The 14,847-nt window shown below is 48.9% G+C and overlaps 1 long non-coding RNA gene across 1 annotated transcript; it reads left to right on the forward strand.

Moving 5' to 3' along the window:
* The first annotated feature begins 1,336 nt into the window (after positions 1-1,336).
* On the forward strand, positions 1,337-6,324 carry LOC138722454 (uncharacterized). Its single transcript, XR_011337704.1, has 3 exons — positions 1,337-1,538; positions 2,002-2,090; positions 5,178-6,324. It is a non-coding gene; the product is annotated as an uncharacterized lncRNA (long non-coding RNA).
* The last annotated feature ends 8,523 nt before the right edge of the window (positions 6,325-14,847 follow it).

Here is a 14,847-nt window from a genome sequence, read left to right on the forward strand (position 1 = left end):
TTCCTTTGTAACTGTCTGAAAATGTTTGAGAAAAGCAGAGTGAAGGTGATGCTAGAAGAGAAGAACATTAGCCACACTGGGAACGTCTCTGTGATGCAGTTCTGTTTGATGGTGCATGTAGTTTGCCTCAGGAATGCTGCCAAATGGCATTTTATTCCTATCTTGGAGATCAATGCAGATGAAAAAAAAATTATTTTCCATGCTCTTTTGGCCAAAAAGTACCTGCAGGTGCAGCTTGAGCAGGCTAGGACCAAGGCCTGGAGCAAAAAGCACTGTTGGGGCTGCTGATGCTTGTGCTCAGAGTCTGGGCTTTACCCAGCGGCTCCGACAGGAGGGAAGGTGGAAGTTGCCCTGCCCCAGGACAAAATGATGGAATTCCAGTCTGAGCCCCATTCCACAGCCCCAGGAAAGAGCAGCTTTCTCTTAAATATTTGTTAGTATTAATAGGGGGGTATTTTTCAAGCTGTCCCTCATGATTCCTCTTTAGCCTCTGAGACAGGTGTGACAGTTCTAGGAGCTGCTGTGGTCAGAGCTGGATTTTGAGCACTATGCAGTCTTTCCCATCTGTATTTCTTTAACCTTGCTGATGTTTTTCTGCTTTTCTTTCCCCAGCAAATGGAAGGCCATGAATTCCCATCCCTGCAGTTCTTTTTTCCAGGTTTGTCTCTCAGTCATGGCAAGCATAGACCTGTTCTCCGAACCTCACCTGCTGATTCTTGGTTCTTTTGGGCTTCATCTGAAGCCCTCCGAGGGCTGTAAAGGTTTTCCCAGCATGGTTAACACACCCAGTTTCCAAGTGTCACCTTCCTCCTGCATTGCCACTGCCTGTTCCTGCAGAATACTTGCCCTTGCCACATCCCTTGGATGCCCAGCTGAGGTTACTGTTGCTTAGCTACAAGACTCTATAATAAGAGCCCGAGCCATTGCGGAGCAGGCACTGAAGCATTTCAAATGCAACAAGACCCAAAGGATGCTCATCAATGTTCGTGCAGAGTATTACAGGTCCCAAATGCTGAGGTTTTAGTGACCATGACTGTTAGCTTTCAGCTTGCGTGGCTCTGGTCATCACTAGCTTGGCTTTTGCTGGAGCTGTGCTGTTTGCAGGCTGTAGCCACAGACACTGATTTTAAGGAACGCGTGTGCTAGGGGGGACATTATTGCATAAAGGCCTTTAGAAGAGGGAAATGAGGTCAGAGAGCTGCTCCGTGGGGGTTTCAGCAAAGAAAAGCTCTGATTGCTGGAGTTTAGCCCTGGTTACCGGAGTTGGGTTACATGATGTGTTATCAACATGAATGTAGAACCAGCCGCACGCGTTGTATAAGTATTGAACTGTCTGCAACAGCGGGGCCTTTCAGCTTCTCCCCAGCAGTTTGTGGAGGTGACTTGTTTTATATCTCTACAAACTGCGGTTGCGTTTTTTGCAGGCTCAGGAAAATGAATCCCACCAACTGTTCAGGACGCATCTTTGATTCCCACAGCAGCTCAGTGTGAAAGGTGACAGTGCTGTGCTTCCAGCAGCATTAATTAATAACCTAGAGGTGACGGCTTGGTTTGGCAGCTGAATTTAATAGGAGTCCTGCTGAATGCTGGAGAAGGTTTCTCTGAAATTCCAGCAGGATCTGGTAGGACTTGTGCTTCACCTCTGTAGCGACTGTGGTGGGGCTTCTGTCAGAAGGTAATCTGGGGAAAGCTTCTCTTGAGGTTCAGCTGCCTTCAGCATGAGTCAGCAATAGGGAATAAAGCGAAGATCCAGCAGCTTGGCAGTGCTGGATCGTCCCTAGGGTGAGGCCACAGGGAGAGGCTGGACTGGCTTCATGCTCAAAGAGCTGCCTCAGAGTTACCAGCTGCATTGGTCTGTGGCTAGAAAGCAACCAAGTCCCTGCCTGTGTCTCTGTTGCGACACCAGATCAAACGGGCCTATAGGAAGAGCAAGGATTGCAGTTTTGGCTTTCAGTTTATCTTCTGTATCTCCAAAGACTGTTTTTGGTGCTTGTGTTACAGATGTGATCCCAGGGAGGCCCCTTGGTTGCCTGCGAAATGGGTCAACTCTGTTTTATGGCAGAGGAGCAACATGAATGAAACCTGATCAGGTAAGGAATGAGCAGTTTGCTATAAAATGCTGCTTTATGTACAGTGGCACAGCCCTGCTGAGCAAAAGAACACTGAGGATGAGCTCTCATTGTTGGGGTTTCTTGTTGCTAACAGGTATTTAACATCTATGTAAACAGTGAGAAATAAACCTTTGCTGTGAAAGTTTTGGTGATTTTTGAGCACCAACTGAAACCCAAGAAAAGTTCTCAGTGGAACACATGGTGGTGTCACTGATCTTTTCAGAGTTCAATTAGGAACAGCACAGCAAAACCCAAAACCTCATAATCAAGTTGGACAGCCTTGTGCTGTTGCCTGCTAAAATACTGCATTAGGAGATGGGAATTCAGCTCACAAGGGTTTGTGCCATAGATATGTGTGATTTATGGGATTGTTCTAACACCATCCAAAAACCTAAAGTTTGAAAACCGCCTGGATCACTGCCCAGTTTTTTTACTTTATTTCCCTGTCACTTCTAAACATGTTTTGCCTCTCACGTAGCAGTGGAGTTGTGGCTGGTTAAAGGTGTTACATGCATACAAGCTAAATATTAGTTTTATAAGCATATTTGTTGCTTGGTCCCAGGGTATCGTTCAAAGCAAGCTGCTCTGCTCTGTCGTGTTGTCTATCGATCACTTCCTTTTGCCTCTCATCCTTGTTGTTCTTTTTCCTGGCTCTTGCGGAAAGTGACGCCAGGCCATTAGGAAATAAATTATTAAAGCTCCAGATTGATTTTTCTTGACCATACAGCTGACATTGCCACGTAGGGACCTTGCCTTGAGCTATGCGGAAGAGGTTTTGACAAGCTCTTGACAGCTCTCCCCGTTCCTTTCCTTCATTATCTTCTCTCTCCTTGCTGCCCCGTCATTTCCAAGAGGAGGAGATCCTGAAAAACATTATGCGTAGTCATTTTGTCTCTAACAGCCATCCAAATGCTGGGATTTTTCTTTCTTTTCATTCTGGAGGTACACAAACAGACCAGCCCGTGTGCTAACAGCCTCGGTGCTGACACCACGGTATCCATGACAACGCACCAACCTGCGCAAGCATCCACAGACGCTTCGCAAATCAGAAATACAGAGTGATGACAAGGAGTCCTTTCAGACAATGGATGTTTACAGGTGTCGCAACCACCTGAAATACTTCTTTCTCCACCCATCAGCTCCTTGATTACCATGTGCTTTACGTTACTCTTGCAGCTCCTTGTCAGAAAACAAGATTCAAGGCTGAATTAATTGCTGTTTTGTTTTCTTTTCATTCAGATCATTGGCTGAGGTTCCTTATGGGAATGTGTGCCCCAAGTTCCACTGCTGGTGCACAGGCTGGTCAAATGATGCAATCCAAAGTTGTAATTGAAAGTGTCCTATGTCAGTCCAGCTAAAAGATGTTGTTGTGGGACTGCTGGGCTGAGCAGTGATTTGCCCCCTCCTGTTGCATGAGTTAACGCTTTTGTACAGTGACAACTGACTTAATCATAGGATCACGGAATGGTTTGGGTTGGAAGGGACCTCAAAGCCCTCCCAGTCCCACCCTTGCCATGGGAAGGGACACCTCCCTCTGGATCAGGGGCTCCAAGCCCCATCCAGCCTGGTCTTGAACCCCTCCGGGGATGAGATGTCCATGAATTCTCTGGGCAGCATGGGCCAGGGCCTCCCCACCTTCATTGTGAACAACTTCTTCCTACAATCTCATCTCAATCTAACTTCTTTCAATCATTTTTGGGGCTAATGTTTTTATGTGAACTCATCCACCTGCTTGTGTGGCAGTCACAATGCTATTGTGTTTAGTTGCTTGTCTTCACAGAACCTGTGGGTTCTTCAGCTCTGCTTGCAGGAGAGAACATTCAGGTGCTCAGGTTATATTTCTGATGCTGGTTGCAGCAAATATATCAGCTCATTAAATCAGGTGCTTGCCTGCCAAAAGATCTGTAGTTGAGACTGAGTAACTGCATGTGGAGCACTGATCTGTGCAGTTGGTAACTGTAAGCAAATACCTGGGGTACAAGCTACCATGAATTTACAGAGAGCATCTAGGTGCTGCCCCTCACAACTCCACCCCTCATCTTTCACACACAAAGCAGACCTTCAGATGCTGACCCTGGATGAGGAGCAGTTTTCTAACTCTGCAAACCAACAGGGAGTCTTCAGGCATTCCTGACCCCCTTCCTCAGCCACGTGAGGACACGATGGATGTGCTCATCAACCAGGCTGAGGCTGTTTTCATTGAATCATTAAGCTGGAAAACACCTTAGAGATCATCATCTCTGACTGTACCTGTTTACTTCGAACCTAGACAAGAACGTTGCATTTGTTGTTGGCAAAAAAGCTAAGGATGAGGCTGAGTTTGAAGCGTGATCAAAGGGAAGAGCCCAAGTATGTTGATGCTTAACCTCAAGCCCTGGTTTTGGTGAGGCAACAGCCCCTCGTTGTGTCTGCAGTGTCTCCTCTCCCTTGAGAAGTAACATCAGGGTTTTATTCACTGAAAGGCAAAAAGAAACACAAAGCCTGAACCCAAGATGAACTATCTTGCCCCACATTGTGGTGTTAACTTGATTAGGCTGATCTCTTCTCAGCTGATAATTTAAGCTTTAGGCATGGAAAATGCCTGAAATTTACATGTTTCAACATAACGAGAGAAGCAGATGAAAAAGCCTTATCAAAATTCCACATTAATAAAACACGTTATCAGTGCATCAGAGAACTGAAGAGCTTCCATGTGCAAGTATGCAAGTGTAATAACAGATTCCTTCTAAGGACTTTAATCCTTAGTAGCTGCTGCTGGAAAAATTCAGACTTTCCCCTAGAACAGGAAATTAAATCTCAAAAATAGCCCATCCCTCTTGTTCTGACCATTTTGACTGTTCTGTAACTCATAGTTCATATTTATTTTGAAAAGCAATTTTTTCATGTAGTTCTGCTACAGATGCAATGTGTAAAGAGATTTCACTGCTTAAACCTCAATGTGCATCCTCTCCATCTTCTCTTCCACCTGCAGAGATGAGCACTCCCTTTTCTTCCTTTTAAATACACTTATGAAACCTCCTGTCAGATCTCCCTGGCAACTCTGACATCCAGCCTTTTCCTCTGCAGCAAAGGAACCAGCCCCATAACCAAGATGTCACAAAGCCTCAAGGAGTGAGAGGAAAAGCAGCTGGATTAGGTGAGTGACCGGGTAAGCAGGAATCTCTGCACACAACCCTATACTCTGTAAAGGACTTTGACTGTCCATGCTTCACTTTAGCATCTTATTTAGGGATCCTTTGCTTTCAATCCCAGCTGTGAGAAAGGGAGATATCTGTGGGAGTGTACTCTCTGCTGCATTCTTGTCTCCTTGTGTCCCCAAGAGCAGGTGGCACCACAATTTTGTACTCTGTCTCTGTTTTCAAATTATTCTACTTCTCACGCAAGGGCTGGCTTTTGATATCAAAAGCATTTAGTAAATTAGAGCGCAGCTCCCTGAAGCAGATTCTTCTGTCATAACTCATATGGGTGCCTATCCTAGGTCGAAAAAAAAGACCAAAGATAGCTATGGAAGCCTTTGGCTGTATGAGCTGATGAGGTACAAGTTTCTTGTCTGAATCAGAGACAAACTGAACACAGCCTTTGATCCGAACCCAGGGCTAAGCACATACTATTCTCAGTGAAAGGTTTTCTTTTGCTTCATGGTAGACAATCATTCGAGGAGGCTTTTTCGCTCACCTCTGTTGGGCACTAGAGGGATCCTACAGTTTTCCAACTGATAGGAACATCTCAGCCATGCCAAGGTGGGAGTTGCCTTTCCTGGTCACCTTCATCTGGGTGTTTCCAAAGGAAAAGGTGGCATAAAACCACTCAGTCGGTTGCTGCACGTGCACAGAGACAGCAACTATGCCATGGGGAAAGCGTGTAACAGGGCCACAGCCACACTTTCCATTGATTTATTCTCCTCTGCAGTGCTTGCAGCTCTTCCCAGCATGAATAAATAGGAGCTGGCTCTGCCCTGACGGCTCTGTCGTCTCAGCTGATGCTGTAACATTGGCACCAAGGCTTGAGGCACGCTGTGTTTTTATGAAATTAAATGTTTCTTTCCCCAGTCTGAAGTGAAGCCAAACACCTGAGTTGCCAACAACTGCAGGTTGGTAGACCGCCAGAGGAGCAGCGGTGGTTCCTTACTAGAGCTGCACAGTGAGAGGAGAATGTTTTAACTCAAGGCCCTTTTCAAACATCATTTCTCACCCCAATTTCAAGTTAATCTGTTCTAGAAAGGCCTATACACAATGTCATCCCTTTTTCTTTTAGCAGACATGCAAATATTGTTGCCAATGCTGACAATATTCCAGCAGGGTTTGGCCAACACCCTCAGCCCCACAGTGTGAATGTTGGGGTGTCCTGTGCAGGGACAGGAGCTGGACTCGATGGTCCTTGGGGGTCCCTGCTAACTCAGGACATTCTAGGATTTTGTGAAATATTCTCCAGTACCTGAACGGGCTACAAGAAAGCTGGGGAGGGACTCTTTACAGAGGCTTGTAATGATAGGATGACGGGCAGAGATCCATAATTCAGCACGTCAAAGCTTTACTCTGCAGCTCATTGTTGGTAAGGTTATGTAAAATTCTGGTTTTCCTTTGTTAAAAGAATCTTTCTGTACTATCTCGTATTGAGAGGATGCTTTTTGATCTCTGCCCGAGCATTTCTAATAAAAACACAAGCGTGCATTTCAGTATCTTTAACACACATTATAAGCATTTTTTCCTATCTTAAAATGTCAAGTGTCAATGCTGTTGCTGAAAATTTAACATACAGTCTGAGGTACATTCAGTAGATGATTATCTTGGGGAAAATGGTGAATGCCATGTTATTTATTCTGCGTTTATTTTTTCATTGCATTTTTCATTTCTGCATTTATTTTTCTCTCTCTTCAGGCTGCTCCCATGCTGCATCAGAGCCACAGGCATCGATTCCTCCATGGCACAGAGAATATCCTGACTGTTGCTCCGGTTCTGTCCATCACCCCCCTGAGCTCTAGGCATGCTTATGGACAGTCTATTATAGTACGTCATGTCCATTCAGCCATCTCTTCCTCAACATCTATTGCAGAGTTTGTTTCCCACAAATGTATAAGCTGGCCTGCTGATATTTTTTCCAAATATAAGCTTTAAATAAATCTGATTTCCACGTGGCTGAGGTGTAACTGTTTCTCCTCAATCAAGTCATCTCAGGGCTCCTTCTCATTAGGCTCTATTTAAGCCTGTTCTCTAGATGGTGAAAGGAAGGACAAAGTCCCTGTGCTTGGGGGGAGAGCTCCATCAAGCTCTTTGCGTGGCATGTGTGAGACCACAACCGGAATGCAGTGTCCAGGTCTGGAGTTCTCAGTGCAGGAGAGACGTGGATTGGTTGGAGCAGTTCCAGAGGAGGCCCTGGAGATGATCCACAGCCTGGAACACCTCCCCTGTGAAGAGAAGCTGAGAGAGTTGGGGTCGTTCAGCCTGGAGAATGCTCAGAGGAGACCTTAGAGCAGCTTTCACTACTGAAAGGGTGCTGATAAGAAAGATGGGGAGAAAACTTTTAGCAGGGCTTGTAGCAGCAGGACAAGGGACAATGGTTTTAAAGTAAAAGAGGAGAGGTTTAGATGAGATAGTAGGAAGAAATGTTTTCCAATGGCGATGCGATCCAGTGGGAGGTATCTTAACCCATGATAGGGAGCCTGGAACTTGACGGGCTCTGAGTTCCTTATCAATGCAAACCATTCTATGATTCTATGGTCTTTCATTGCTGAATTCCAAGAACAGTTGGAGAGCTTGTCCTTACAAGAGCACAGTTTTTATGTTGGCAGCACCACAGCTTCCCCAAGCTGCTGTAAAAGTAATTTTTAAACCTAGGTCGCCATTATTTGCTCTCTTTATCTAGAGAAAGAGGAGGAATTTGTTCTTGTGAGACCCCATCAGGAGTCCTGTGTCCAGGTCTGGAATCCCCAACGTAAGGATGATACAGAACAGGTCCAGAGGAGGCCATGGAGATGATGTGAGGGCTGAAGCATCTCTGCTATGAGGACAGGATGAGAGAGTTGGGGTTGTCCATCCTGGAGAAGGCTCTGGGGAGACCTTAGAGCAGCTTCCAGGGCTGAAAGGGGCTGCAGGAAAGCTGGGGAGGGGCTCTGGATCAGGGAGGGCAGGGATGGGATGAGGGGGAACGGTTTGAAGCTGAAAGAGGAGAGATTGAGATGAGATCTTAGGCAGAAATGTTTTGCTGTGAGGGTGGGGAGGCCCTGGCCCAGGCTGCCCAGAGCAGGGGTGGCTGCCCCATCCCTGGAGGGGTTCAAGGCCAGGCTGGATGGGGCTTGGAGCCCCTGATCCAGTGGGAGGTGTCCCTGCCCATGGCAGGGGTGGGACTGGATGGGCTTTGAGGTCCCTTCCAACCCAAACTATCCTGTGATTCTGTACAAGACCCCCGATTTCTTGTATCAAAGCCCCGCGCGGGCCCGGCGGGGGCTGTGGGGCGGGGCGGGGACCCGCAATGCAGGGGCCGCTGCGGGCGGGGCGGGGGGCGTGGCCAGAGATGAGGGGGGCGTGGCCACCACAGAGTGGGCGTGGCCGCGGGCGCAGCAAACACGATCTGGGCGCGGGGGGGCGTGGCCACACGGTATGGGCGGGGCCATCCCGAGTGGGCGTGGCCACCCGGAGTGGGCGTGGCCGTGCGGGCGGCGCGCGGAGCCGCGTCCCGGCGGCGGCTCGGAGAGCGGCGGGGCGGGCGGCGGCGGCTCCTTCTTCTCTTCCATCTGCTTCTCCTCCTCCTCGTCCTTCTCTGTGCGTCCCGGTGCCGGCAGCCGCCGCGGCGCTCAGGTAAGGGCTGAGGCGTGCGGGGGCGCGGGGCAGGGCTGGGGGGTCATTGGGGACTACTGGGGGGGCGCCTGTTGGGGGCTCCTGGGAGGGGGACGCATTGGGGGCTGCTTGGGGGGGGCGCCCATTGGGGGCTCCTGAGGGGGTGTCATGCACCCATTGTAAGTGGTGAGGGGGTTGTGCACCCATCGGGAGCACAGACAGGGCTGGGGTGTTGAGCTTATTGGGGATCCTAGGGGCACAGGGCAGGGTTGGGGTGTTGCACTCATTGGGGCTGTTTGGGGGGCACAGGGCAGGTTTGGGGTGTTATTCTCCTTGAGGCTGTTTGGGGGGCACAGGGCAGGGCTGGGGTGTTATTCTCCTTGAGGCTGTTTGGGGGGCACAGGGAAGAGTTTGGGTGTTGCACTCATTGGGGCTTTTTGGGGAGCACAGCGTAGGGCTGGGGTGTCCTGCTTATTGGGGCTGTTGCACTCATTGGGGCTGTTTGGGGGGCACAGGGTAGGGCTGGGGGGTCGTGCTTGTTGGGGCTGTTTGGGGGGCACAGGGCAGGGTTGGGGTGTTGCATTCATTGGGGCTATTTGGGGAGCACAGGGTAGGGCTGGGGTGTCCTGCTCATTGGGGCTGTTGTGCTCATTGGGGCTGTTTGGGGGGGTAGAGCTGGGCTGTTGTGCTCATTGGGGCTGTTGTGCTCATTGGGGCTGTTTGGGGGGCACAGGGTAGGGCTGGGGGGTTGTGCTCATTGGGGCTGTTTGGGGGGCACAGGGCAGGTTTGGGGTGTTATTCTCCTTAGGGCTGTTTGGGGGGCACAGGGCAGGGTTGGGGTGTTGCATTCATTGGGGCTATTTGGGGAGCACAGGGCAGGGCTGGGGTGTCCTGCTCATTGGGGCTGTTGTGCTCATTGGGGCTGTTTGGGGGGGTAGAGCTGGGCTGTTGTGCTCATTGGGGCTGTTGTGCTCATTGGGGCTGTTTGGGGGGCCCAGGGCAGAACTGGGGTGTTGCACTCAGAGCATCTGTTGGGGTGTTTGAGGTGGGGTGGGGAGGGGTTGCATGCCTGGGTCCTGTGTGCTGCCTCCCCCCCTCAGCCGATGTTTGTTGAACACTGACAATGTGCATTAGAATCGTGGAATCTCAGGGTGGTTTGGGTTGGAAGGGACCTTAAAGCCCGTCCAGCCCACGCTCCCGCTGAGCGGCGTGCATGCACTCTCCTACAGACGTTGCAGGTGACGACAAATGGATTCTAGTCCTTTCTTTGAACGATCCCTAAATGGGATGGGATGAGGAGGCAGGGAATTCTTCAGGCAGCTTAGAGATGCTTTGGTACAGTGTTGCCTTTTACGTATTCCATACGTTATCTTTCACTTGCACCAAGTATCTCGTTCGCCATAGCAAGACAGACCAGGAAGATGCAGGTGAGGGGCAAAGTGGTTTTCCACAATGATGCTGCTGCCTTAAGCAGGTTTTAAGTGTTCCATGTTTTCCACTTCTTGGACAAGCCCTCGGTGACCTTCTTGGCAAATGGTTCTGTTCTCTTAACTGGTAACGGATCTAAAATACTCGTCAAAGTTTCTCCTTTAAATCTACCCGTGCTTGATTTCAGGTTTAAGTCTTGGCATATATCAGCTTTTCATGGGGGGGTGCCTATAGGGATGCTTTGGGGCGCAGGGTAGGGTCTCACATCCAGGTCCTACGTGCTCCTTCTGTCCCTCAGGCGGGTGCAGGCTGTGTCAGAAGGTGGCCCCGAGCCGAAGTTTGCAGGAGATCGACCCTGTGAAGCTCCTGCTCCCCAGCAACACCTGGTTTGCCCCCCTAGAGACAGCCACTCCTGCTGCCGTGAGGGGTTTGGAGCATCCCTGGGCTGTAAAACACCTTAAGGGATGCAACTGCCTGTTCTCTCCTGCCCCCATTCCACGGCTCCTCTGGGATTTGGGGGGGATCCCGGAGAAGGGAGGGAGCTGTGGGGCTGAACAAAGAACAAGGTGTGCCTGGGGGGGTCAGCGATTTGATTCGCATCGGGGAGGGACGCACCCAAAATCGTTCCAGTATTGAACAGATCTGCTGCGGAGAGGTAAGGAGCGTGTAGGGCAACCGCAGCCGGGCGGTGGAGAACAAAGCCCTTTTTATGTAAGGGAAAATGATGCCAAGCGCGCCTCGTCTGAAGCGCTGCAGGTACCAGCCGTGAGCGCGTGTGGCTCTGCGGTGCCAGGGTGCTGTGCCGGGAACCCGCTGCCAGATACAGGCTGCTCCCCTCGGTTTGTTGCGGACGTTTGAGACACTGATTGCGCCCTGCTGCTGGAATAACGTGTGCTTTGGGCAACACCTTCGGGAAGGGACGGGGTGTGCCGCGTGCCGGGAGAATTGCTTTTCATGTGTAAGATACAGACATCGTTTATTCCTCTGTGCTAAGCAGGAAGCCTTGGTTTTGCTCTGAAAAAAGATAGTTTCTGATTCATTGGTGCATTTTTATGTCGGCTTCTTCCTGATATAAAATAGCAGGCTTTTGCGAGAAAGCGGTTATGGATACGAAATCATGCATTAAAATGGGATGTATGTGTTTGTATTTTGTAAGGCTTACTTATTCTAGGTCTCTAACATCCCTCTTCATAATTTCTCATGCCTGTGTGATTGTGTCAATAAATCTTATTCCGGCCTTTCTGGAGGAAATCATTTGCTGCCCAGCATTTACGCCGCCTGCGGTTCGGAAAACCTGTCCTTTTGTTTTCAGAAGGGAGAAAATCCCTTGTGAGATTGAAGCACACATCCTTTCTGATCTGTTTCTTCCCATTCCCCCTGAAACCTTTGTGTTGTCCCCATGAAAGAACCCGCTTCTTTTCCCTTGTGCCATTTTGGACTTGCAGGGATGTGTAGACAGCGTATCTCATGGCCAAAGCAGAGGCTCAGCTGCAGAACGTATTTATTTTCTATTAGCTTTTCTCACTTCCCTCCTGACTGCATGATGTGATCACAGCATTTCAGCGCTTGCTGGGAGGAAGGAGAATATGCTGAGAGAGCATTACCTAGCGAAGTTACCCCTGCCATTACTTCATAGATCGCTAAGAAGTGATTCACCAGCAATGAGAGGATGGGCATCTTCCCTTCGTGTGCTAAAAGGTCTCATCAGTTAGCACAGACTGTCCAGGCCGGTTCAGTTTGTGGATGGGCGTATGTTGCAGCTGCTGATGTGCTGGAAGTGTGAATGGAGCCCAAACTCGCCCTTGGCGCACCCAGGTCTGGCAGCAATTGGATCCCTCAGTGTGGTACCGGAGCTCAGACATTCACAAGGGAGCTGAACCAATGCCCTAGGACAACCCCGATGGCTTCCCGAGACTGTTCAGTGTCGAAATGAGATGCTCAGGTGAGCCCTGGTGCCGCAGGGCTCCGAGCAGAGGGGTCATCTCAGCAGTGGGCTGCAGTGGCCCCCGTTCTATCTTTTCTTCTCATCTTTTACCCAAGGGACAGGATTTGGTTAATGGAACTTTGCAATTTGTTGCGCCCATATTGCGCATTGCCTGTGGGTGTTTGAGAGAAGCCAAAGAGCTGTCATCCCGAGAATAAGAAGTTGCTGTTCCTCTGTGGAGGATTTTAGCACGCTTTCAGCGCAGAGGGCAGTTCATTGTGCTTATAATGCAGTTTGTTACGTAAAGCGGCATTTGCACCCCTGATTTAGAGATCTGATGTAATCATTATGGTGTGTTATGTCAGTACCGACTTAGATGTGCTCTTTAAATGCGTTCTGACAATAAAGAAAAGTTGTCACTGAATGACCCATGAGGTGCTGTGCCTGGGCATGACTGATCTGATCACAGGGGTCCGTAAATCAATAGCTGCAGTCTCCGGGATAAGAATTCGCTTACTGCTAGGTGGTTTTCCAGAAACATACCCTTCTTTGCAGCCTGTGCCATGCTGGTTCCTGCACGAGTTGCTGCTGGCTAAACGATATAGCCGGGTCCGTGAGAGGAAGCGTTTGCTCTGGGTCCTGGCACCAGCACGGGGTCTGGCCCTGTGCTCACCGAACAGTCGTCTGCGCTTTGGAAATCGCTAGAAATACCCAACGCAGCAGTGGGCGGGTGAGGCCCACGGCAGACCCTGCTGGACCCTTTCAGCTGTCACCCCCAAAAGTGGCACGTCATACGTGTGCTGGAGACAGATCCGCTTTCTTCAAGTGGTGGGAAGAGGGACAAGCCAGGGAGTGTTTGCAGGTAACGTGTATGAATGAGTAACAGCCAGAAATCTGGGAAGGTGTAACACCCTCCGGTCCTAGGACGAGGTGACTTCCCAAGGCCCCTCTAAACAGAATTATCTGACGATCAGGATACTTTCTTTGTGTGCTGCCTGTCCCTGTGTGTACTTGATGAAGAAATGAAATTAGGGATGTGCTGATACATAGAGTTATTCCCTAAGACTCAAAGATGCTTGTTTTGGTCCATCTGGATTTATTCAGTTGTTTAAACACATGCTTAATTGCCCTTGAAAGGGAACCTTAAGCATGCTTAAAAGTTAAACATGTCTTTAACTGGAAAAGGAAAGAGTTTAAATTCAGGGGGTGTGGGCTCAGTGGGTGAAAACCCTTTGATGTTTAGTGGTGCTGAGTATCTCTGGAGAAAGCATGGAAATGAGCTGCATTTGATGGACTCGCTGCATCGCTTTTGCCTTCCCAAGCCACATACGCACACTGAGGAGAGCACGGGTGGGGCTGGGCATGCTTAGCTGGGGCTTTTTCTTCTGCTCCTTTGCCTCCTGTGCAGGTGTGCGGATCAGCAGCAGCTCTCTCCTGCATCACAGCTAATCAGAGAAAACAGCGTGAGACCCATTTCCATAGGGTGGAGCTGGTTTAGAGGATCGGTGCTGGAAACAGAGGTGCTTTCTTAAACCATCTGCCGCAGCAGAGGAAAAAGCTTTTGTTTTGTGGGTAGGTTTAATCACAGGTTGCGCTACTAAACTATAGGAGGAGAGTGTTTTAGATGGAGATGCAATGTGACATTTGTAATTGCTTTCTAGATAGTGGAGGAAAGGACTGATGTATCCATAGGGTTAATGTGGGTTGCTGTGACCACATGGGTTGACTGTGCTAGCTGTTAAGAAGATTTGAAGTCTTGATTGACCCATTTTACTTTAGCGCTAATTGTTTGCTGTTTTATTAAGGAGAGAAGATGAGGTAATGCTGTTGCTCCTTCTGGTTTCACACTCACAGCTGTTTTTCCTTACAGGTCTGCCAGATGAAACTGAGCTTTGTTCTTTTGTCTTGATTGGGGAGGTGGGGGGAGCCATCACCATTCAAAATGATAAGGAGACAGCAGGTCTGCGTTTGCCCTCAGATTCTTGCATCTTTGTTAGGGTGCTGGTTTGAAAGGAATTATGGTGAAAAAGCGAGGCCTGGGCAGTGTCAGTAATATCAAGATTTATAAAACCTCTTTGTTTTCCATAATCTGCAGGGCAGGTTAGTGCTGGTTGAAAGAATTGAATGTTACAATATACTGTTTCTCTTTTAGCATTATTTAAACGTGTTGGTTTTCTGATTTTCTGTGGTGTAGGAAGTGTTTGTTTATTTTGGCACATGGTATTTATTTTCCAGATAAAATATATGTATGTATATCTGTATGTTCATATAGTATAATGGAGACAATGGCTGTATTACAAGAGAGTCTTAAGTGGAGAAAATCAATGTAACTGTGTTGAATTCATTAAGTCTGCACCTGACTTGCACCATCTGGAAAAAGACAATGCCCTTTCAGCCCTGTTTTTTCATTATTGCAAATCTGGGGTGCCGTTCCCTCGAGCGAAATAATCGGTTTATACCTGTGAATTCTGAAGTTTCGGGTTTGTAGGTAGAATTCAGCCCCTCTGGCAAGTCATTTATGACTGGTGTTTGTGCTGTGGGGGTCTGAGGAGTATTTCTTGTCTCGTGTTGGTCAAGCCCCCAGCAAGAATAGGAAGGGCTTTCTGTTAGT

This window comes from Phaenicophaeus curvirostris, chromosome 7 (assembly GCF_032191515.1).
Source record: "Phaenicophaeus curvirostris isolate KB17595 chromosome 7, BPBGC_Pcur_1.0, whole genome shotgun sequence".
NCBI classification, from domain to species: Eukaryota; Metazoa; Chordata; class Aves; order Cuculiformes; family Cuculidae; genus Phaenicophaeus; species Phaenicophaeus curvirostris.